The following is a 26,017-nucleotide window of genomic DNA, read 5'->3' on the forward strand; positions in this document are numbered from 1 at the left end:
TTTTCTTTTTTTTTCTTTTCTCTTTTTTTTTTTTGATTTGGGTTTTTCTTTCATTTTCATTTTTCTTTCTTGTTGTTTTTTTAAATTTTTTTTACAATTTTTTTTTAAATTTTTTTCTTCTAATTTTAATTTTAATTTTTTTTATTTTTTTTATTTTTTTTTCTTTTTTTATTTCCTATTTTTTTCTTCTTTTGTCTTTTCATTTATTTTCAATTATCTTATCCCCCCTTCCTTGAATTCTACCTGCTTACTCTCATTCTCTTTAGTGACTTCTTCCCTTCCCTTCTAATACCTTTCCTCCCAAGCATCAAATAAATTTATAGGCGTAAACAGTAACTCAGCAGTCAAACAGAACAAGAAGTAACATGAGCAGCTTCAAAAAGCAAGGAAGAAAAGGAGTACAAACAATGCAGGACAGCCTAAATATTCAGGAGGACCTAGAGTCATCAGAAAAATGGTCATATAAAGAACTCAAGGAACATCTTAGACAGTTGGAATGGAACCTTAAAGAGGATACAAGACAGCAAATTCAAGCAGCGAAAGAACACATTGAGAATGAATTACATAAACAGATAAAAGAAGAAGTTAAGCATCTTTATCAGGAGATAGAGATTATAAAAAATAATCAAATAATAATTCTAGAAATGAAGGAAATTATAAACCAAATTAAAAACTCAATTGAGAGTATCACTGACAGAGTGGAGCAAGTAGAAGCCAGAACGTCAGATAATGAAGACAAAATATATCATCTTGAAAAGAGTCTAGCCAACTCAGAAAGGCTGGTAAAAAAATCAAGAGAAAAACATCCAAGAGTTATGGGATAACATAAAAAAACCAAACTTACGAGTCATCGGGATAGAAGAATGTACAGAGATTCAAACCAAGGGAATGAGTAACCTGCTGAATGAAATAATTACAGAAAACTTTCCAGAAATAAAAAAGGAAACAGATATACAAATTGAAGATGCATACAAGACACCGAGCACACAAAATCACAGTAGACCAACGCCAAGACACATTGTTATGAAGATATCCAATATACAGAACAAAGAGAAAATATTAAAAGCTACAAGAGAAAGGAGACAGATTACATTCAGGGGTAAACCAATAAGGTTAACAATGGATTTTTCATCACAGACACTGAAAGCAAGAAGGTTATGGAACAATGTATTTCAAACACTGAAAGACAATGGATGCCAACCAAGAATTCTGTATCCAGCAAAATTAAGCTTCAGGTATTGCTAGGAGCCACAAGCAAATAATATGATGCATGGCACTTTCGGTTGTAAGGTGACAACGCCAGCTAGCCACTGAGATGATATGATTATGTTAAGATTTACATTCATATGGAAATTGGACTCCTGCTGTTCACCTTGGCCTGCTACGGGACTCATGTTACGGGACTCCTGGAGAGTTCCCATTGGTTGGGGAGGGATAGTAGGAGGGAATTCCGGGGGAGGTCGGGGCCCCCCCCTGTTCCGGTAGGCGCACGTGGGTGGACCGGTTTTGGCTTGCCGGCGCGTACGGAGGATTGGCGGCTTTTTCAAAAATAAAGTTTTGTTTCTGCTTGAGTGGCTCGTGATTCTGTGCCCAGCCAAGACATTAGCAAGGTATGACAACGAAGTAAAAATCTTTCATGATAAACAAAAGTTAAAAGAATTTGCAGCCAGAAAACCAGCATTGCAAAGCATTTTGAGCAAAACACTACACAAGGAAGAAATGAAAAACAATAACCAAAACCATCAGTGGGAAGTGCCTCAGTAAAGACAGAGGGCAAGGGGAAAGATAATCATGGAGAAACAAACTAAATTTTTTAAAAAAAAGGATAAATAATCAAACATGGATGGATGTACAAACCATATATCAATAGTAACTCTGAATGTTAATGGCTTAAACTCTCCAATAAAGCGACATAGGCTGGTATCATGGATTAAAAAAACAAATCCAACAATATGCTGCCTCCAGGAGACACATCTGATTGGAAAAGATATACACAGGCTGAAGGTGAAAGGATGGGAAAAAATATACCACACACACGGTCCTCGTAAGCAAGCAGGGGTGGCCATCCTCATATCAAATAAAATCGACTTCAAGACTAAGTTAATCAAAAGGGATAAAGAAGGACATTATATACTGTTAAAAGGAACCATTCACCAACAAGACATAACAATTATCAATATTTATGCACCAAATAATGGTGCTGCGACATTCATAAAACAAATTCTCCTCAAGTTCAAGAATCAAATAGACCACAACACAATAATTATGGGTGACTTCAACACACCTCTCTCACCATTGGACAGATCCTCCAAACAACAGTTGAATAAAGAAACTATAGAACTCAATATCACAATCAATAACCTAGACTTAACTGACAAATATAGAATATATCAACCATCATCAAATGGATATACTTTTTTCTCAGCAGCACATGGATCCTTCTCAAAAATAGATCATATATTATGCCATAGGGCAACCCTCAGTAAATATAAAGGGGTGGAGATAATACCATGCATTTTATCTGATCATAATGGAATGAAACTGGAAATCAATGATAAAGGAAGGAAGGAAAAATCCTACATCACATGGAAAATGAACAATATGTTACTGAATGATCAATGGGTTACAGAAGACATAAAGGAGGAAATCAAAAAATTCTTAGAGATAAATGAAAATACAGACACAACATATCGGAATCTATGGGACACAATGAAAGCAGTTTTAAGAGGAAAATTCATCGCCTGGTGGTCATTCCTCAAAAAAAGAAAAAAACAACAAATAAATGAGCTCACACTTCATCTTAAATCCCTAGAAAAGGAAGAGCAAAACAACAGCAAATGTAGCAGAAGGCAAGAAATAATTAAAATCAGAGCAGAAATCAATGAAATTGAAACAAAAGAAACTATTGAAAAAATTAACAAAACTAAAAGTTGGTTCTTCGAAAAAATAAATAAGATCGACAGACCTTTAGCCATGCTAACGAAGAGAAGAAGAGAGAGAACTCAAATTACTAACATATGGGATGAAAAAGGCAATATCACAACAGATGCTACAGAAATACAGAAGACAATTAGAAATTATTTTGAAAACCTATATTCCAATAAAATAGAAGATAGTGAAGACATCGATAAATTTCTTAAGTCATATGATTTGCCCAGACCGAGTCAGGAGGATACACACATTTTGAACAGACCAATATCAATGGATGAAATTGAAGAAGCCATCAAAAGACTACCAACCAAGAAAAGCCCAGGACCGGATGGGTATACAGCGGAGTTTTACAAAACCTTTAAAGAAGAATTAATACCAATACTTTTCAAGTTATTTCAGGAAATAGAAAAAGAGGGAGCTCTTCCAAATTCATTCTATGAGGCCAACATCACCCTGATTCCGAAACCAGACAAAGACACCTCAAAGAAAGAAAACTACAGACCAATATCTCTAATGAACCTAGATGCAAAAATCCTCAATAAAATTCTGGCGAATCGAATACAAAAACACATCAAAAAAATTGTGCACCATGATCAAGTAGGATTCATCCCTGGGATGCAAGGATGGTTCAATATACGGAAATCAATAAATGTTATTCACCACATCAATAGACTTAATTATAAGAACCATATGATCATCTCAATAGACGCAGAGAAAGCATTCGACAAAGTACAGCATCCCTTTATGTTCAAAACATTAGAAAAACTAGGGATAACAGGAACTTACCTCAACATTGTAAAAGCTATCTATGCTAAGCCTCAGGCTAGCATCATTCTGAATGGACAAAAGTTAAAGGCATTCCCTCTAAAATCTGGAACAAGACAGGGATGCCCTCTATCACCACTTCTATTCAATATAGTTCTCGAAACACTGGCCAGAGCAATTAGACAGACGAAAGAAATTAAAGCCATAAAAATAGGAAAAGAAGAACTTAAACTATCACTATTTGCAGATGACATGATTCTATACCTAGAAGACCCAAAAGGGTCTACAAAGAAACTACTAGAACTAATAAATGAATTCAGCAAAGTGGGAGGATATAAAATCAACACGCATAAATCAAAGGCATTTCTGTATATCAGCGACAAAACTTCTGAAACTGAAATGAGGAAAAACACTCCATTCACAATATCCTCAAAAAAAATAAAATTCTTGGGAATCAACCTAACAAAAGAGGTGAAAGATTTATACAATGAAAACTACAGAACCCTAAAGAGAGAAGTAGAAGAAGATCTTAGAAGATGGAAAAATATACCCTGTTCATGGATAGGCAGAACTAACATTATCAAAATGGCGATATTACCAAAAGTTCTCTATAGGTTTAATGCAATGCCAATCAAAATCCCAACGGCATTTCTTGTAGAAATAGATAAAGCAATCATGAAATTCATATGGAAAAATAAAAGACCCAGAATAGCAAAAGCAATTCTAAGCAGGAAGTGTGAATCAGGCGGTATAGCGATACCAGATTTCAAACTATATTACAGAGCAATAGTGACAAAAACAGCATGGTACTGGTACCAAAACAGGCGGGTGGACCAATGGTATAGAATAGAGGACACAGAGACTAATCCACAAAGTTACAACTATCTTATATTTGATAAAGGGGCTAAAAGCATGCAATGGAGGAAGGATAGCATCTTCAACAAATGGTGTTGGGAAAACTGGAAATCCATATGCAACAAAATGAAACTGAATCCCTTTCTCTCACCATGCACAAAAGTTAACTCAAAATGGATCAAGGAGCTTGATATCAAATCAGAGACTCTGCGTCTGATAGAAGAAAAAGTTGGCTCAGATCTACATATTGTGGGGTCGGGCTCCAAATTCCTTAATAGGACACCCATAGCACAAGAGTTAATAACAAGAATCAACAAATGGGACTTACTTAAACTAAAAAGTTTTTTCTCAGCAAGAGAAACAATAAGAGAGGTAAATAGGGAGCCTACATCCTGGGAACAAATTTTTACTCCTCACACTTCAGATAGAGCCTTAATATCCAGAGTATACAAAGAACTCAAAAAATTAGACAATAAGATAACAAATAACCCAATCAACAAATGGGCCAAGGACCTGAACAGACACTTCTCAGAGGAGGATATACAATCAATCAACAAGTACATGAAAAAATGCTCACCATCTCTAGCAGTCAGAGAAATGCAAATCAAAACCACCCTAAGATACCATCTCACTCCAGTAAGATTGGCAGCCACTATGAAGTCAAACAACAACAAGTGCTGGCGAGGATGTGGAGAAAAGGGTACTCTTGTACATTGCTGATGGGACTGCAAATTGGTGCGGCCAATTTGGAAAGCAGTTTGGAGATTCCTGGGAAAGATGGGAATGGAACCACCATTTGACCCAGCTATTGCCCTTCTCGGACTATTCCCTGAAGACCTTAAAAGAGCATGCTACAGGGATACTGCCACATCGATGTTCATAGCAGCACAATTCACAATAGCTAGACTGTGGAACCAACCTACATGCCCTTCAATAGATGAATGGATAAAAAAAATGTGGCATCTATACACAATGGAGTACTATGCAGCAATAAAAAATGACAAAATCATAGAATTTGCAGGGAAATGGATGGCACTAGAGCAGATTATGCTTAGTGAAGCTAGCCAATCCTTAAAAAACAAATACCAAATGTCTTCTTTGATATAATTAGAGCAACTATTAACAGAGCAGGGAGGAAGAGCAGGAAGAAAAGATTAACATTAAACAGAGACATGAGATGGGAGGGAAAGGGAGAGAAAAGGGAAATTGCATGGAAATGAAGGGAGACCCTCATTGCTATACAAAATTACATATAAGAGGTTGTGAGGGGAATGGGAAAATAAACAAGGAGAGAAATGAATTACAGTAGATGGGTTAGAGAGAGAAGATGGGAGGGGAGGGGAGGGGGGATAGTAGGGGATAGGAAAGGTAGCAGAATACAACAATTACTAATAGGGCATTATGTAAAATTGTGGATGTGTAACTGACGTGATTCTGCAATCTGCATTTGGGGTAAAATTGGGGGTTCATAACCCACTTCAATCTAATGTATGAAATATGATATGTCAAGAGCTTTGTAATGTTGTGAACAACCAAAAATTAAAAAAAAGAAAGAAAAGATAGCCCTATCCCTAGAACTTGGAATCAAGGTCATGGATAGGGCCCTAGGTAACCACTCTTGTTCTCAGGGCCTTAGAATCTTCATATGTGTAATTGAAGTAGTGACAATCACTGCATTGCCTGACAGCTGCAATCAGGGGCTCATGATATGATAAGGTAAAAGCACCTGGTAAAATGTAAAATTAAAAAAAAAGCTGTGCTCAGGAGACAAGCTATTATTGCAGTTTTTTAAATCAATCTTTACTTGCCTGAGCAATCCTGTGGACACAGTAGTACTTAATAAATAATTCCTAGTTCATTCTGCTGCTAAAACTGTGGTTTTTGAATCATGATAAAAACTTTAATTAGAACAAGGGACTGGGTAACTTTCATTGTAAGTGTAACATAGCAGCCTATCTGTGAAGGGGCCTGAAAATGTAGAGTTGCTCTGACATCCCCTCACTTCCTCTTTTCAGCCTTTGCTCCTCTTCCTTTTCTTTTTTCTTCAATTGAGTTCATCTGACAGCCTACCCCAGACCTTTCTCCATTTCCCGTTTTCTCCATAACTTACTATCATTCTCTCTCATTTCTTTTATCTATTTGTTTACTAAACACTCTATTTGTCTCTTCATTTCACTTTGTTTCTAGCTCTCTATCTTTGTGTTTCGTTGTCTCTGTTTCTGACTCTCATACACACTTTCTAATCTAATTCAGTCTGCTTCATGACTCCAGAAAAGACAGCCTTCTAGCCAGTGTTGCCAGGCAACTCCTTATCACATGACAAACCCCACATTTCCTGTCTGCCTTTATTTCAGAGATTTGCTACTCAGACTCAATACTATAGCTCAGATTCAATATTATACCTCAGATTCAGCATATGTGACATAAAAACAGGTCTGATCCACTCACAGTTGGCCAAAGGTGTTGGCTTCACTCTGAGATATCTAAATTAGGGAAAATTTAATAGGGGAAAAAAGCTAAGGACATAAAACTGTTACAGGATGGCATTTAGTCCTACACACTGCTCTCTAGAGCAGTGAGTTCTTGTAGGGAATTTCTAGGTACTATTGTATTCTTTATATTTGAAGAAGCCACAGGGGCTGAAACTGTCTTGCAAAGCCATGCAAAATCAAATATTTATATTTATTCATGGTTTTTGTTGTTGTTGTTTTGAAGATTCATAGCTTTTATCAAATTCACCAAGGAAGCACTTCTTTCCAGGACGGTATTTCATGTGTTCCCAACTTTTATAAAATTGTCCATGCTGAATGTCTTCAATTGCCCCCACCCTACACATTTCTATTCTGCCCACTTTTCTGCTCTGTCGTGTAGATTGCTTCAATGGACCCCTTCATCCAGTGGATTCAAGTTGATTTCAGCCAATAGAGGACATCACCAGGAAATCAGAGGAAGGGATTAAAAAGAGTGAGGTCAGAGTATTATTGCCATGGTTACTTCACTCCTAGCTTATCAGGGATTTGTTACACCCTTATACAGCTTGTCCCAACTCCTGACTGGCAGCCCTGTCCATATGGCTACCATATGCCTTCTGTTAATTTATTCCTTTAGACCTAAGGAAAGTAAGAGCTCCAGCAGTTAACAGCCCCAGGGAACTTTGTTGGTTTTCTTGAGACTTGTCCACACCTTAGTAAATAGTCTTCTTATTAAACCTTCCTCATACCACTCACTTTGAAAGAGCCATATGTTTCCTATTGAGACCCTGAATAATAAATGTCATCATATAAAATTAGAAAATGGAGGCTATAAGTAAGAATTTGGAAGTTATTCACATTTAAGTAAGAAGAATTTAAATAGGCATAGTTACTTTCAAAACCCTGCTTGAATAGCCAAAGCTATTCAGATAAATTTATATTGTTCCACCAGGATCCTTTGCTAGTAATGGAAAGAGCATGACAACTTGAGCATTCCTACCCTGACATCAGAATTCCAATGATGTTCTGCATATTCCTGGTGGTATTTGCCTTTACAGCCATGATCAATTCAGATTAAGAGCAACCCTTTTAGCAATGGCCATTTCACTGGAGCCTTGATATAATTGGAGACCTCATGACATTTCTTTTTCATTCCATCTTTCCCAACTGTTAAGAAGTTTATGAGGGGCCTGGGTTGCTGAATGATTTTAGGCAGGCCTTGTTCCTGCTGTGTACTCAATCCATGAGTAACGGGCTCCTTGAACTACAACTGGTGAAACTTGATGGTTTCTCCCTTTCTCATTCCACTCCTTTCCATAGGGTCTCTTTTCCCCTTTTGTTCTGAGCCAACAGAATCTGGAGCAAGAGAAGAAAAGAAAACTAGGTTACAAATGCTTTTAAATATTCTATCATACCCCTAAATTTACGGCTTTTGAAAACCTCATGAGTCATTATTTTGACACTTCTGTTCTCTAGTTATATTTTGACCATTTCCTATAAAGCCATGGATGACTCATGTCTAGCATTTGGGCTGGGATAAGAGAGGGTCCCAAGTACAAGTCAATGAAACACATAAGAAGAAAGCATATAGACTAATAACTGCAGTTCCACTTTTTGTCACAACAATTCCTGAAATAAGATGAAGTTCACCTCATAATGGCTATAGAAGGCATGAGCACCCACTTTCTTTAGTATTAGAAATTTCCCCTGGAATTTTTTCCCTGATTTTGGAACCTCTTTCAAATAAGACTGCAAAGGATGATGTAATTCACATTCAACAATGTGGAAAGAATATAAAGAAATTTTGGACTTCCTACATGTGTAGGAGGACCCTATTTATAATTGAGGACATTATTTGGGAATTCATATTCAGTCCCTTAGATAAGATTATATGACAGTTTCCACTTTTCTAAGTCAATTTAATGTTTTCAAATTTTAATTTTTCTGCTATCATATCTAATTGGGCATTCTCAAAGTATTTCAGCTGTTAGTTATGCTCATCTAATGTAGTAAAATGAGCAAAGTAATTGCCATGACAGATAATGATGAGCTGGTTCATGAAATCATTTGGTATTTTTGTTACTAAAGTCCTGGGACTTGTGAAGTACACATAGCATGGCACTGTATGAAAAGAATCTATGTCTCAGGAAAAATACTATCTTCCACATATTGTCTTTTTCACCCAAACTTGAATATAAGAACCCTAGGGGTTTTTACTTCATGAACCAAGTGACCTATCAAAAATATTTGAATAATTCTGGAATGAATGGAAACACTCACCCATGTGTCAACAAATTGAATATAGTGCTCAATATGTAAGAACACATAATTTCATTATTTTTCTTTACCTGGTGATATATTTATACGTGGGGGGAGGGGTAAAAGGAACAAATACATCAACTGTCTCTGAAATGTATTTACATCACAAATAGGTGATTTTGAATATGAATGCTCCAGAGAGCAGATACTGAGTGAGAGATGTAGGAGTATAAGTAGTTTATTAGAGTACATCTGTGAGCAATAAAAGGGGGATGAAACATGACTGGGGAGAGACAGTCCCAGTCCCCAGGACAGATATAACAAAGTGTTGGTCCATCCAATAGGGAAGCTCTAGGGCAATCATTTCTCATTACATGAATTCTGTGTTGGTAATAAATTGCCAGGCAATTTCTAGCCATTACATGATGTCTAGCTGGGAAAAATCTTCCCCAGGAAGCAGAAAGAGAAGTTTTTGCACTGAAAGCACTAATAACTGGAGGCTCTCACCAAACATCACTGGTTGTAGCTGAATGGCAACTTCTTGCTTAAAGGGAGATCCCCAAAACAACACCTGTGTGTTTGCCACAATGACATATTGATTTTGGCTGCAGAAATGATTTTGTTTTGTTTTTCCTGAAAGTATTCCTATCATTCACTTTCTTTCACAAACACTTGACCTGTGGTCACTGAATGACATAAATGTCATACACAGGACTCCAAGTTTTTATATAGCACTCTTTATGCAGTCTTCTGTATAAAGACATGGATGCAGAAGTTGGTAGCAGGGATACAACACATGCCATATAGCGTCCAAGATTCTTAATAACCAGGAAGAATGCCAAGTTTAGAATAATTCTGGAAGAAACACTCAGATACTCTGAGTTAGTGGCCTGAGCAACATAGTGAGACTCTGTATCAAAAAAAGAAAGAAAGGGAAATGAAAATGAAGAATAAAAGTAAGGAGGAGCAATTGGGCTATATAGATCAAAGCTAGTCAGCTGGCAGGATCCAGAACTCAGAAAATCAATGAGCCCACAATAGCAACACCAGCAAATAGCTTGTTGTTCTAAGATAGGATATGTTTTGACTCTTCTTGGATGCAACCTACCTTTGGAATCAGGCCTTCTGAAGCCAGTAGATATAAATTCTAGTCAAAAGGTAACAACTCTGCTCCTGAGTATGGAAAGATATACCAAGATTCTCTCATGACCAGGCATGATAGGATTCTCAGTACTACTTGAAGTTTATTCATGTTTTACACATATCTACTATGATTTTAATCACATTTAAGTAGAAAAAAGGAATAAATGCAGTTCTTTTTAATTTTACATTAAATAGGAGCTCAGCCACCACATTAATGTCAACACCAGTCTTGGTTTTTAAGGGAATAAAAGTGTTATCTCAACTAACAAAGTTGAGATAAAATGCTTAAGAAGTTGAGTAATAAATCCAAAAAAACAAAAATAAAATTTCCTTCCAAATGTAATTTGGAGACCCCAAAACACTTTAATGTAGAAATACAAGGCAGGGCTATGAGAAATAAAATATCTTGGTAAAACATAATTTGAATATAAATGTTGGGGGCCACAATCAATTCAAGATGGCACCTGGCAGTTTGCAGGGAGGAGTGGTTTGTGAGGCAACGCCACCGAGCCATTAAGATGGTGGGGATTCCTTATTGGCTGATTGCTGTATCTAGATGATGCTAATTGAGTCAAGCTGTGTGTAATCAGTTAGGTATATATACCTCTGCTGTTCTGCAATAAAGCAGTTCCCGCTTCAACCTTCAAGTTGCTTGTCACCTCCTGGTTATTTTGTCCAGCCGGACTGCAGCATATAAATAACTAGATTGAGGATCAGAGTTGGGAGACTTGAAAGGGATTTACAAAAGTACAGCATCTGCACTATTTACCTCAGAGCAAGCATTTAGAAGCAAGTGAAGAAACACCCATCCTCAAATGATGCTTTCTCCAGAAAACACTAGTTGCTCTCTAACTTGGACATGGTGATAACCACAGTCATCAGATAAACATGAGAATTAAACCAAGGACTAGAAATGATTAATTTTGGAATGAAATGATGACAAATAACACATTCTACTGATATTTTTTGGTGGGGGGCGGTTTATTGGGGATTGAACCCAGAGATGTTTAATAACTGAGCCACAACCCCAGCGCTTTATTTTATATATATATATATATATATATATATATATATATATATATATTAAAGAGAGAGAGATAATTTTTTAATATTTATGTTTTAGTTTTGGTAGACACAACATCTTTATATTATTTTTATGTGGTGCTGAGGATCGAACCCAGCGCCCCGTACATGCCAGGTGAGCATGTTACCACTTGAGCCACATCCACAGCCCCCTTTATTATATTTTATTTAGAGACAGGGTCTTGCTAAGTTGCTGAGGCTGGCTATGAACTCACAATCCTCCTGCCTCAGCCTTCTGAACTGCTGAGATTTACAGGCATGTGCCACTGTGCACAGCACATTCTACTGATTTTACTTGATATTTCTTTTACCCTCTCATCTTTGTCCTTTTCTCTATTTTCACCATCTTCAGACTCTTCTAATTCAACCCTTGACTTTTTAGTAATGAATCTTAGAGTAGTTAGTACATTTTATTGGAAATTGCTTTTGGCTTCCTGGTAGTGACTGCTTTTAGGAGACATTTTTTCTCCAAATATGTTTAATCAAGACATTTTTTTTTTAGAAAAAGAGTGGGTTAAAGCTTGATAATAGAAGTCCAACAGGTTCTCTCCTCCTTTGCTCCATTTAAGAATCATTAGTATTTTTAAGTGCTTTGTGCTTCTCTTACTGAATTTGGACTTGTCTCTGCTCTGCTAAAACCACATTCATTTCATTTCTTACTGGATTTTGTATTCCCTGAGAACAAAGCATGGATTTAATCATTTCTACATATTATATGAGAGCCTGAGGGTGTTAAATTTTGTTATATGTTCAATGGGAAATGAAACCAATATAACTTATGACTCTGGTGGTATCATGGAGGTTTTATTAGAGATAGCTGGAGTAGTTGCAGAGAACTGAGTAGGAGGCTGTTGCAGTAATTCAGGTGAAAAGTTATGATGTGAACATAGATAGTGAAGTTGAAAAACTGGATTTGTGAGAAGCTTAGACAGTTTAGAAGACTACCATATTATATACAAATAACTAAGGTAGTTAATTCAGAAGGAGAAACACATTCAAGCAAAGAAAAATTAAATATAGCTGGGACATGAATTTGAAGAAATTTCACTGTTCCAAAGACAAGATGGTATCCAAAAGTTGTGCAGGAGAAATGAGAGCTAGGTAAAGAAAGCAGGGACATGGATTCAAATGTCGTCATTTTAGAGATGATGTTTTGAAACAGTAATAGATTAGATTGACCAGATATTTAGGAAAAAGTGATAAGAGGAGAGTCCTGAAAAAAATCAACATAAAAAGGAGCATAAATAAGAGAACCTTTGAAGGAGACTGAGGTGATGCAGCCAGAGAGGATGTCAAGTGTCAAAACCCAAAACTACAAGCTTCTAGAATTGATGATCTCAAATCTCTTATACACGTTGTGTTACCTGGCCACTTTGGTTTTAGTCCCTGAAGATTTCCTTATTTTCTTGCAAGTTCAGGTATGCTGTGTTGTTGAATTTTAGATGTCAACTTGACTAATTTAAGGAATAACTGAAGAACTGGTAAAGCATAACTTCTGGGTGTATCTGTGAGAGTGTTTCCAGAGGAGACTGGTGTTTGAGTCAGTGCACTGAGTAGAGAAGATTCACCCTCAATGTGGGGAGTACCATCCAATTGCCTGAAGGCCCTAATAGAACAAAAAAGTAGATAAAAGGATTTTTATTCTCTTTCCTGGAATCGGGACACTATTCTCTTTCTCTTGGACATCAAAACTCAAGACTCTCTGACCTTTGAACTCCAGGACTTAAACTAGGTCCTCTCACCCAACCACAATCTGAGGCTTTCAAATTTGGACTGAGCCATGCTGTCAGCATCCCAGTGTCTCCAGCTTGCAGATAGCTTGTCATGCAAATTCTTAGCTTCCATAATCATATGAGCCCAAATTCTTCTAATAATTCCCCTCTCATCTATCTATATCTAATTATTTATCCATCCATCTATATCTCTATCTCTTGAGAACCCTAATACACATGTATTTACAAGGATATTTGTTGTTAATTTATTTACCCACTTGTTTTGTGGTTCGAGAAAGTACTTCAGAATACCCAATTTATCAAGCTGCTAAAAGTATTATACAGTATCACCTTGTAAATTAAAAGGTTGATTTCAAACTGATAAAGGAAATTTATAAAAAACTAAAATCATACTTAATGGTGAAAAACTGAATACTTCCCCTAAAATGAAGAGGAAGACAAGGATGTTCATGATTGCCCTTTATATGCAATGTTGAATTCAAGATTATAGCTGGAAAAATCAGTCAAAAGAATAAGGAAAAGGAGGGAAATTAGGAGAAAGAGGGAGACATAGAGAATATAAAAGTCATCTATATTGGAAAGGCAGAATCAATTATATTTTTTCTTTGGCAGACTGTATGTTCATCTATGTAGAAAATCCTATTATATATACAAAATGTAGTAGAAATAAAAGATTTGATAAGTGTCTATGATATAAAATCAATATACAAAAATCCCTCCAAATTTCTGTATTCTAGCAATGAACAATTGGAAAATTAAATTTTGGAAAAAATACATGCTCAATTATAATGGCACCAAGTATGAAATATCTAAGAATAAATATAATGAATGCTATGAATGACCTATGCAACACAAACAAAAACTCTGAGAGAAATTTTCAAAATAAATGAAAAGATATATCACATTCTAAGTCCAAAAACTCAATATTTTTCAAATGCCATTTCTCCCCCAATTGACCTATAAATTCAATGAAATTCTAATCAAAATCTTAGCAAATGGTTTTGTAGAAATAGACAAGTAGATTCTAAAATTCCTGTGGAAATGAAAATGATCTGGAATACCCAAATTAACTTTGGAATAAAAAAAAACAAAGTTGGAGGATTCAATTTAACTCATTTTAAGATGTAACCTGAAGCTATATCCTATTATATATACAGAATGTACTAGAAATAAAAGATCTGATAAGTGTCTATGATATAAAATTAACTTTGGAATAAAAAAACAAAAAAAGTAGATAAAAGGATTTTTATTCTCTTTCCTGGAACTGGGAAACTATTCTTTTAAATCAGGAAAGTGAGTCACTAGAATAAAGATAAATTGTATTATAACAAATAACAAATCAACAGCCATATGCAAAAAAAACAAACAAATAGGAGAACAACTTTGATTAATGCATTTTCCCATATAAACAATTAAATCAAGCCAAGTGCAGTGGCACACGCTTGTAACCCCCAAGACTCTGGAGGCTGAAGCAGGAGGATGGCAAGCTCAAAGCCAGCATCAGCAATTTACCAAGACCCTAAACAATTTAGTGAGACCCTATCTCAAAATAAAAACTAAAAGGGGCTGGGAATGTGGTTTAGTGAGTAGTCACCCTGGGATCAATCCCTAGTACCAAAACAAATAAAAAATTAAATCAAGATGGGTCATAGACATAGATGTAAAACCTAAAGTCATAAAATTTCAAGAGAAGGTATATAAGAAAATTTTTGAAACTTTAGCTTAAGAAAATATTGCTTTGATAGGTCACAAAATGCCATAAACCACAAAATAAAATGTTGTCATTTTTTATTTGGCTATTCCAGATCATTTATATTTCTGTAGGAATTTTTTATCAGCTTGCCCCAAAGTATCTATTGAGATTTTGATTGGAATTGCATTGAAAATTACTGTTAATGGAATGAAAAACCAAGCCACAGACATGGAAAAATATTTACAAGTCATATCTGATAATGGGTTGTATTCAGGATACTTAAAGAACTCTTATAATTCAAAGATAAGACCAAGTCCCAATAAATAAAATTGTCCAAAGGCATTTCATCAAAGCAGATTTGTCAATGGAAAATAAGCATGGGTAAAATTTCTCAACATTATTACTTATTATGAAATTGAAAATTAAAGCTACAATGAGATACCACTACCAACTCATTGGACCAATTATATATCAAGTATTGCCAAGAATAAGAAACAACGAGAATAATCATAAACTGCTGTTGGGAATGTAAAAATGTATAAATACTTTTAAAAAAATACTTAGGCAGTTTCTTTTTAAAAAATGTTAAACATTCATCTACCATATGACCCAGTCACAGCTAGACTACTATATATTTATTTCAGTAATAAAATCATATGCCCATTCAAAGCCTTGTAATAAATGCTCATAGTAATTTTATTTGTGACAGCAAACAATGGATAAAGGGTTAATAAATAAATAAATTATGGCACATCCATAAAACATATTACTACTCAGTAATAAAATAAATTATTGATATGTGCTGCATAATGGATGAATCTCAAAATAATTTTACTGAGTGAAAGAAATGAGACTAAAAGGGGTACATGCTGTATGATTACATTTATATAAAATTCTACAAAATGCAAGTTAGTCTAGAGTGACATAAAGCAAATCAAATGTAGTCTGAAGATTGAGGTGGGCGGTAGGAGGAGGGAATGAGAAACTTTTGGGGGTGATAGGTAAGTTCTCTATCTTGATTATGGTGATGATTTCACAGATGTATTCATATGTCAAATCTTTTTGAAATCTCTTAATTTTTAATTGTACATGTTTATGAAGTACAGTATGGGATGTGACACCTATATATAATATATAATGATCAAATTTTAAAAAGTACTTATTTATTTTTTTTAGTTGTGGATGGACCCAATACCTTTATTTTATTTATTTATTTTTATGTGGTTCTGAGGATTGAACCCAGGGCCTCGCATGTGCTAGGTGAGTGCTCTATCGCTGAGCCACAACCCCAGCCCCAATGATCAACTTTTAAAAAAGTTTTGAAATAACATAATAATCATACATATTTATGAGGTAGAGTATGATATTTCAATACATTTATATGATGTGTACTGATCAAATCAGGGTAATTAATATTTCTTTTTTAATATTTATTTTAGTTGTATACTTTTGTTTTTATTTAGTTTTTATGTGGTGCTGAGGATCGAACCCAGGGCCTCACATGTGCTAGGTGAGCGCTCTATCGCTGAGCCACAACCCCAGCCTCTGTGTAATTAATATTTCCTTCTCATTATCATTACTTTGCATTGGAGCCTTTGAGCCTCTTCTAGTTACATGTAAGGTACATAATAGGTTCTTGTGAACTCTAATTACTCCACTGTGTTATGAAACACTAGAATTTATTTCCATCTGTGTTTGGATACCCCATATATCAAATCATTTTTTTTTTTTTTTGGTACCAGGGATTGAACCCAGGGGCACTTAACCTCTAAGCTATATCCTGAACCCTTTTTAGTTTTTGAGACAAGTTCTCACTAAGTTGCTTAGAACCTTGCTAAATTGCTGATGCTGGCTTTGAACTTGTGATCCTCCTGCCTTAGCCTCCCCAGCTGCTGGGATTATAGGTGTGTACCACCATGCCCAGCTATATATAAAATTTTAGATAAAGTTTTACAGTTGCTGTAATTAAATGTAAACATATACAATTAATTATAAATCAATCATTCCCCAAATAAGCTATTAAAAGTAGGTAAATTTTAAATGTTACCTGTATATGAGAAATAAAAATCCCTCCTCAGACTAGCTACATGGAACATAAACTTAACATTTGTGTTAATTTTCACTTTATCTTGTATTTCCAAATTCAGATGAACTTCTCTGAATCCATTGCCAAGTTTTACAGATGGATGTTCCCACTCCTTCCTCTGTGGGAAGTCCTTCAACATATTCATTTTTTTTCTTTTTTGTCCCTGTGAATATAGATTTATTGTCAAAGTCTGTGGGAGTAGAAGACAAAAAATCAATTGTGTTACTACGAAAAATGGATGTAGCCATAACCTGTATGTAGAGTCTTATATTTTGTAATGATCACATTAAATGCTGCATATAACATGACCAGAGATTATGAATTAGATGACACCTATTATTAACATATTCTTAAAATATGAGGCATTCTTAATCTTAGTAATGAACTTTCATTTGGCTTATTTTAATCCTACTAATTTATTTTAAAGCTGACATCACATCTACTCTGCTCTAAGTATTATAATGGCTTTTGGACAAAAGCAATACAATTCTGATATGATAATGGCATCAGAAAAAAACTTCTCATAAAGAATATATAGTCACATAGCAGAGTTGTCAGTAATACTCATAAGAGTGAACTGAATGACAGAATTCTTCCCTGCTGTTTTGATTCTATGACATACTGCATGGGATCTTAAGTTAGAAACTGATCAGCCCTTAAAACTATGTGGTCCCTTCCTTTGTAAATTCTGCCCAATTCAGATCATTTCTTTTGATTCTAAATAATTCATGGATTTATCCTTTTATAAGCTACAAGGAAAGTAGGATGCAAAAAGAGAGAGAGGGGGGTGGGGGAGATCTGATTTGGGGTTTTTATTTGGGGCTTTTGTTTGGTGTTTTGAAGGTATTTTTTTTTTTATACCAGGGATTGAACCCAGGGGCAGTTAACCATTGAGCCACCTCCCTTGCTCTTTTCTTTAATATTTCTTTTAGTTGTCAATGAACCTTTTATTTAATTATTTGTTTTATGTGGTGCTGAGGATCGAACCCAGTGCCTCACACGTGCCAGGCAAGCACTCTACCACTGAACCACAACCCCAGCCCCTTCCTTGCCCTTTTTAAATATTTTATTTACAGACAGGGTCTTGCTGAGTTGCTTAGGTTGTCACTTAATTTCTGAGGCAGCTTTTGAACTTACAATCCTCCTGCCTCAGGCTCTCCAGCCACTGAGATTACAAGTGTGTACCACCACAGCTGGTGGGAGATTTGATTTGAAGACACAAAGACAGTCTTGTCCCTGAACTTTAAGTCAGCAGGACTGGGTCTGGTTCTGATGCTTTCACGCACTGTGTATGTGCTTTTATAGTCCAGTTTCCTTCCCATGTTAGAACATGTTTCACTAGTCTTTGAGAGGATGGATGAATTAGATGTATGCTCAGAGCCTTTCTAGTTTCAACTTCTTATGAAACTCTTGGCTTATCCTTGTTTTTCATGCATTTCCTCCAGTTTTTGGCCTTTCCCTTTTTTTCTGTCCCATCTATTTATATTTTTAAAATCAAATTTGGGAAATTTTAATCATTATATTTTCAAATATTCTTTCTGACCCTTCCTCTTCACTCCTTCTGGTACTACCACGATACATATTTTGATGTGTTGGATGGTGTTCCTTATGTCTTTAAGATTTTGTTCATGTTTCTTAATTCTTTTCTTTCATCTTCTAAGACTACATAACTTTAATTGATCTACCTTCCATTTCATTGACTGATTCTTTCTTCTACACATTCAAATCTGTTGTTAAAATGTTCCAATGAATTTGAGATTTCAGTTATTGTACTTTTTACCTCCAGACTTTCTATTTGGTCCCTCCTCTTAAATTCTTTTTATTCACATTCCATATTTATTTAAATTTTGTGCTGGTTTTTCTGAGATTGTTGGGAATACTTAAGATAGCTCATTTAAAGTCTTTGTCCACAAAAAAAGAAAAAAGAGACAAAGATAATTAAATCAAGCTAAAAGATTTTTGCACAGCAAAGGAAACGGCAAGAGTAAGGACACAACCTACAGAATGAGAGAATATGTATATTTACAAATTATACACATAATAAAAAATTAATATCTAAAATATATAAAGAACTAAAAAAACTCAATTAGCAAAATTATCTTGATTTTAATATGTAAAAAAAAACCTGAATAGAAATACAAATGGCCAACAAGTATATGAAAAAATGCTTACCCTTACTAGTCATCAGAAAAATGCAAAAAAAAAAACCCACAAAATATCAACCCATTGCAATTAGAATAGCTATTATCAAAAAGTCAAAAGATAAAAAGTGTTGGCAAGGATCTGGAGAAAAGGAAACTCTTGCACACTGGTAGTAGAAATGTAAAAATTAGCATAGTAGAACCAATGGAGTTGGCAGTGACTGTGGAAAACTGCATAGTGTATGGATCATTGCCTACACCAATCGAAGAATTTCCCCTATGTTTTCTTCTAGTAATTTCAGGTCTTGTATTGAACTCTAATACAATGTTGGTGGGGATGTAAACAATATAGTCACAATGGATTACAATTAGTATAGTTGCTATGAAGAGCAGTATGGGTATTTCTCAACAAACTGAAAAACAAGTAGCTCTAGTTGGTTTTTTGTTTGTTTGTTTAGGGTAAGGAAAGGAATCAAGTCTCAATCTTCTGTATGGGAATATTCAGTTTCCCCATCACCATTTGTTGAAGAAGCTATTCTTTCTGAAATGTATGTTTTTGTAAACTATGTCTTTGTTGGCTGTAGATATTTGGGATTATTTCTGGACACTCTATTCTGTTTCACTCATCTATGTGTCTGTTTTTCTTATGACAATACTATACTCTTTTGATTACTATAGCTTTATGGTATATTTTGATCTCAGATAATGGTCATATCCCCAGCTTTGTACTTGCTCTTTGGTGTCTTTTGTGCTTATATATGAATGTTAGGGTAGTTTTTTTCTGGTTCTGTAAAGAACATCATTAATGTTTTCATGGGGATTGCATTAAATCTGTACACTGTTTTTGACCATTTGAAAACTTCTCTCTCTCTCTCTCTCTCTCTCTCTCTCTCTCTCTCTCTCTCTATATATATATATATATATATATATATATATATATATAAGGATTAATAGCTAGACTATATAAAGACCTTTAGAAACTCAGTAACCAAAACCAAAAATAATCTAACTAAAAATGTGCAAAGAGAAAAAATTTAAAAGATCTGCAAAGCATATGAATAGATACTTCTCAAAAAGGAAATTCAAATGGCCAACAATTTTATGAAAAAATGCTCACTCTTGTTAGCCATCATGAAGTCAAAATCACAATGAACTATCATCTAATACCAGTTAGGATGACTGTTATCAAAAAGACAAAAAAAAAAAAAAGCACAGGTCAGTGTGTAAAGAACTCTCATGCAATGTTGGTGGGGATGTAAACAATATAGTCACAATGGATAACAGTATGGATACTACTATTCAGTCATGAAAAGTGAAATCTGATCATTTGAAGCAAAATGGATGGAACTTGAAGATACTGTGTTAAATGAAGTATGTCAAATGCAAAAAGAAAAAATCTGCATATTCTCCCTCAAGTGTGGATGTTTCCATTGAGAAGTTTATCTGAATATAGTCTAGTCTTTTTTAAGGCCAGAAATGGTTGGGGGTTTGGAGAAAAGTGAGAGGCTAGATAATGAACAGCCACACAAACAGAGCTAAATGGAAATAATAAGTTCTAGTGTTTGATAGCACAGTGGGTAGACTTTAGTTCATAGTAGTCCCTTATATAATTTATGAATAACTAGAAGAGAGTAACACATCAATTACAGTGATTTGATCAGTACACATTATATACAAGTATAGAACTATCACACTCTATACCAAAAAAATGTATAGATGTTACATGTAAAACAAAATTTTTTAAAGAATATTTAAGGGCTGGGTATGTGGCTCAAGCGGTAGTGTGCTCGCCTGGCATGCGTGGGGCCCGGGTTCGATCCTCAGCACCACATACAAACAAAGATGTTGTGTCCACTGAAAAAACTAAAAAATAAATATTAAAATTAAAAAAAGAAATTAACATGGCCCTAATCAAATTTAGATGACACCCCACAGTTTAAATAGAGATCAAATAAAAGAAAGAAAAATATAGAGACAGAAAAAAACTAAAATACTAGTCTTGGCCCTGGGAGGAATAAATTTCCAGGGTGGAAATGTCACTCCTCTTCTAAGTTATAAACAAGCTTTAGAAGCCTATATAACATTAAAAAACGGCCTTACTTGGAGCTCTTGTCATCAGTTTATCACTGAGAGAAATAACCCTAAAAATAGTCACCCTTAATACATTAGACAGACAGCCATGAACAAATCATCCCAACAGCCAATAGTTTATCTCAATAAAAAGCTTACACATGATAAACCTGTTCTCAATTTTAACTAGAAACAAGGTAATGCCCTACAACACACATTGATATTTTTTAAATTAGTAAAATCATAAACTATACATAACTAATTTAAGCTAATCTTACTACATTAAGTAAAGTTATTGAAGATGTTCATAAAAGTGTTCTTTATACATAAAGATTATTTTGACATAAGTCCCTTAAGATGTCATTGCTAAATCAATGTCGTATAAAATTCTAAATTCTCCTAAATAATTCATTAGATTTAGTAATAATAACTACCATTTTTTAAAGATTGGTAAATAAAGGGCTATTCATTTTTCTATTTCATTTTTTGTTAATGGTGAAAAACAAAATATTTTTCTATGCTTTTTAAACATGTACTTCCTATTCTGGAAATATGGCTGTATATATCTCTCATGCACCAGGTAAAGGCCAATTCTCTTAAATTAAACTCTGTCTGTCGCCTTATTCCAAGTTAAGATAATCATTAAAGTTCATCTAAAGTTACTTTAAAATATAAATTTTTATATATAACTTATTATATTCCTCATTTTTGTAGTTCTGTTAAGGTCAAAACTGAATCATACATATGGTAAAAATTAAGTTTCTATTCATCATGGTCCCTTTTGCTAATAAGTGACTCTTGTCAAGTTTCATGGCCAACCAAAGATAATAAATCTCTTCCTTATTAAAATACATGTACTATACCAAACTGTTGTTTAATAATTAAGACTAATGATACTATGACTTAGGCCAGCTTTTTATTCAATATTAATAAATAAGAAGTGGGGAAACAGGACCCTACATGCATGCACTAAATCTTACAAATACTTCAAAAATTTTTCCTAAATTGTGATACTAAAGTCTTACTACCACTGAACATGGTTCAGTAAGTTAAATCAAATTTCTAGAATAGAATCAAAACCTGTCATCATGGAAATGGCTGAAAAATCTGACATAGGAAGGAAAATCTCTAACTCTAACTGCATAGTTTACAGGCATGCAAGCTTCATGAGTTGCCAGGTAAGAAAAAACTATGAAGAGACTTCTGTGGACCCATTCCCCAAATCCACCTTTAATGTACCTTACAATGTGGATTGGAAAAATCCATCCATGTGACTGGATTTAATTATACTGGTTATAGTGATCAGCTACCTATTTTTGGTCCTATGATAAGCATGTTGACTGTCTAAGAGTGTCTTTTAGGAAAAGACAGCATATGGGGGCTTAAACCAGCCAATCTTGCTGGTCCTTAGAATTTAAGACTATATTTATATATCTGGAGAGTTGTCAAAATATAAAGATTATTGAAATAGAATTTTCCCATATAAGCCAATTATTTACATAGAATATCCACCAATATATTATTGCCCTAATCATTCTACAATAGAATCTGGCATCTTTCCTAAATGGATCGATTGTCTTGCCCGTGCAACAAAGTGTCTAGAAATAGTGGATATATTTTAGACTGGTCTCCTAGAATTGACAAAAGACAATTACATGAGGGTGCCATGACCCCTGGAGGTTTCATTGGTAATACCCTAACCTTCAGCGAGCAGGCATCCAAAAGGACGTCTGGTACTTAATTGCAGTTTCAGATTTTCTGCTATGGCCTCTGGGCCTATGTTTAATCTCCTTATGCTCTAATTATTGGAAATGTGATAATTAAGAGAAAGGATTGAAATTATGTTGAATGCTTTAGGAGCCACTGTAATAAATATTGGAAATGAGCTTTATGCTCTGAAGTTTAAGGAAAGACTTGAATGCCATGCTAATTATAAATATGTCTGTGTTACTGTGGCCAAATACAAGGCTTCCCAATGAGATTGGGAAAAGATTAAAAATCTTCCAGGGGGTATTTGGCAGAGCAATAATATCCTGGATATTTTGAAGTTACATGATCATATACATGATATCCTTTAGATCCTACCTCTTTAGCTGATCAAATACTTCAAGAATTAAATGGCTTTAATCCTAAAAATATGTTGAAACATTCTATTTGGTATTTTATTGAAATGATATATTTTCTACTAATTCTTTTTATGTCATAATAGTAGATCATAATATCCTCAGGCAAGGATCCAGTGACTGGAAGTTATAACCCCTTGATTGCATTTATAAATTAATAAATGGAGAATATGTCAAGGGTTACCCTGCACATGAGCAAAACACCGCCCCCCAGCCTTGAGTAATGAAAGTATTGGACTGGCATCAACGCCACATGCTGTGTGAAGGAAGTGGGCCTTACCTTTGCTTGGCAATGAAGTGCTTCAGCTCTGAGCTTGAGCATTATCCAATGGGATTGGGCAACCCCCCCCTTCTGAAATTTGACTCCCTAAGTTATTTGGGTGGAATATTCTATGTAATGTCTTTTTCCTAAAAAATAGAGGGGTTCCATGAACACCCCCTCTCTTGCCTTCCAGCATGGAAGAGGACTCTTGAGGTCACAGAGCAGTCCTACTCTCGACCTATGAAACTCATGTCCATGTGTTGTATGTTTTCTTCACCATTTTCTTAGTTTAATGTTGCAGCCAGCTCTTTTGAACACAGTTCATCTTGTGAACACAGACAGCTGGCAAGACTCCCCAATCCCAAACATGCTCCAGTTGTTTGGAGTCCTGTATTTGCTGCCCAAGTGACCTCAATTCCCAGGCTACAAGAAACCTGCTGGCATCTCCTCACAGTGTTTTTGTTTTTGAGTGTTAATTGTACTGCTAATATATATACTTCCAGGACTCAGAGACCAAGAAGTGGGTGATTGTACACATAGAACATGGGACAAGTGGGCTGAGTTATCCACATATTCACTTGAAATCTCTTATTGTGAGGGCAAAGTTCAGGGTGTGTAGAGAAGTGGTGCAGAGGGAATCTAAGGGATCAGCTGTGAACCAAGGGCCTTAGGCATGGAGCCCCCTTTCCTTACATTACTAGAAGAGAACATTGAATAGTCCAAGTATTGTGAAGATAATTGACCCTGAATAATCCCAACTTTCTGGTATTTGTACTCTTTTGAATTGGGCAGGGCCTTTGACTTCATCCTAACCAATAGAAAAAACATAACAGCAAAGGTGGTGGGATGTTGCTCTCATTATTATGAGATTTTTATACAAACACATATCTACTTTGTTGGGTAATTTGTTATGTAGTAATGGAAAACAAATATACTTGACCATGGGGAGGTTAGCCCTGGAGACTCCAAGTATCCAAATATGTAGTCTTGAATATCATCCAAATATTCCTGATTTATATTTGTTACTGACATATTTATATTTCTAAATTTCTTAATAAACTAAATAAGAAAAAATATTGTTAAAATATACCCAGTATTCTAAATGTTAAACAGCTCTTTCAGATTGATAGGCATATTTTTCATGATAAAAAACACATTTTATTTAATATTCTATTAGTTGATTAAACTTTTAAAATATTTATGTACATGGCATGTAGGCCTACAAAAGAACTCTTGCCTCAAACCCTGCAAATGTTACAGTCAACATGGATTACATATTTAGTCTATTGCCCCTTCCCCTCCCTGTCATACTTTGTTACCTAAGCACAGAAACAGTGGGATGTCTTGATTTGGAAAGGGTCTATTCAACTTGATCTCATAGCCTTCTTTGTAGAGGGCTTGGACCTACAGACCTAGTTTCAGGGCAAGGCTAAAACATAATCAATTATCTCGCCCCTTTTACCATGCTTAATCTCAAAGAATTCTGTCTTATTTTTGCTACTATAACTAAATTCCAAGTCCCTCCAAGTCTCAAGGTGTCCAGTATTGAGTTTGAGAGTGATTATTCTGTTTCCCACCACTTCGGTCAGATGTTCTTTCACTGCTTCATTTCTGAGATGTGAAGGAGTTGAGAGTTGCTGTCTAGAGCTCAGGTCTTATTCATATCTCTCCTTAAACATTTTTTTTTTTTGGTACCAGGAACTGAACCCATGGATAACAAACCACCAAACCACATCTCCAGCCCCTTTTATTTATTTATTTTTAAAATTTTAAGACAGGGCCTCTCGGTCTGGGGTTGTGGCTCAGCGGTAAAGTGCTTGCCTAGCACGTGTAAGGCCCTGTGTTAGATCCTCAGCACCACATAAAAATAAATAAAATTATTGTGTCCAACTACAACTAAAAATAAAGAACAACAACAACAACAAAAAGACAGGGCCTCTCTAAGTTACTGAAGCTGGCTTTGAACTTGAGATTTTCCTGCCTCAGCATCCCAAGCTGATGGGATTACAGGTATATACCACCACACATCTGGCTTCTTAAATATTCTTTTTTTTTTTTTTTTTTGAGAGAGAGAGAGAGAGAGAGAATTTTTTAATATTTATTTTTTAGTTTTCAGCGGACACAACATCTTTGTTTGTATGTGGTGCTGAGGATGGAACCCGGGCTGCACGCCTGCCAGGCGAGCGCGCTACCGCTTGAGCCACATCCCCAGCCCTTAATTTCTGTAATTTCTTTCGAATGTCTGGGACGGACTGGATGATAAACTCATGCTTTGAAAATGGGTGGCCCTCTATAGATTTAGGGTGCTGTGTATCATCTCCTTGAGTCTCTCCATGAAAATAGTAGGACTTTCCTGAAGGCTTACTATAATTATTTTTTAGTCATCGTCTTATCTGTAGGAT

This window comes from Spermophilus citellus (genome assembly GCF_964194105.1).
Source record: "Spermophilus citellus genome assembly, chromosome: X".
In the NCBI taxonomy this organism is placed as follows: domain Eukaryota; kingdom Metazoa; phylum Chordata; class Mammalia; order Rodentia; family Sciuridae; genus Spermophilus; species Spermophilus citellus.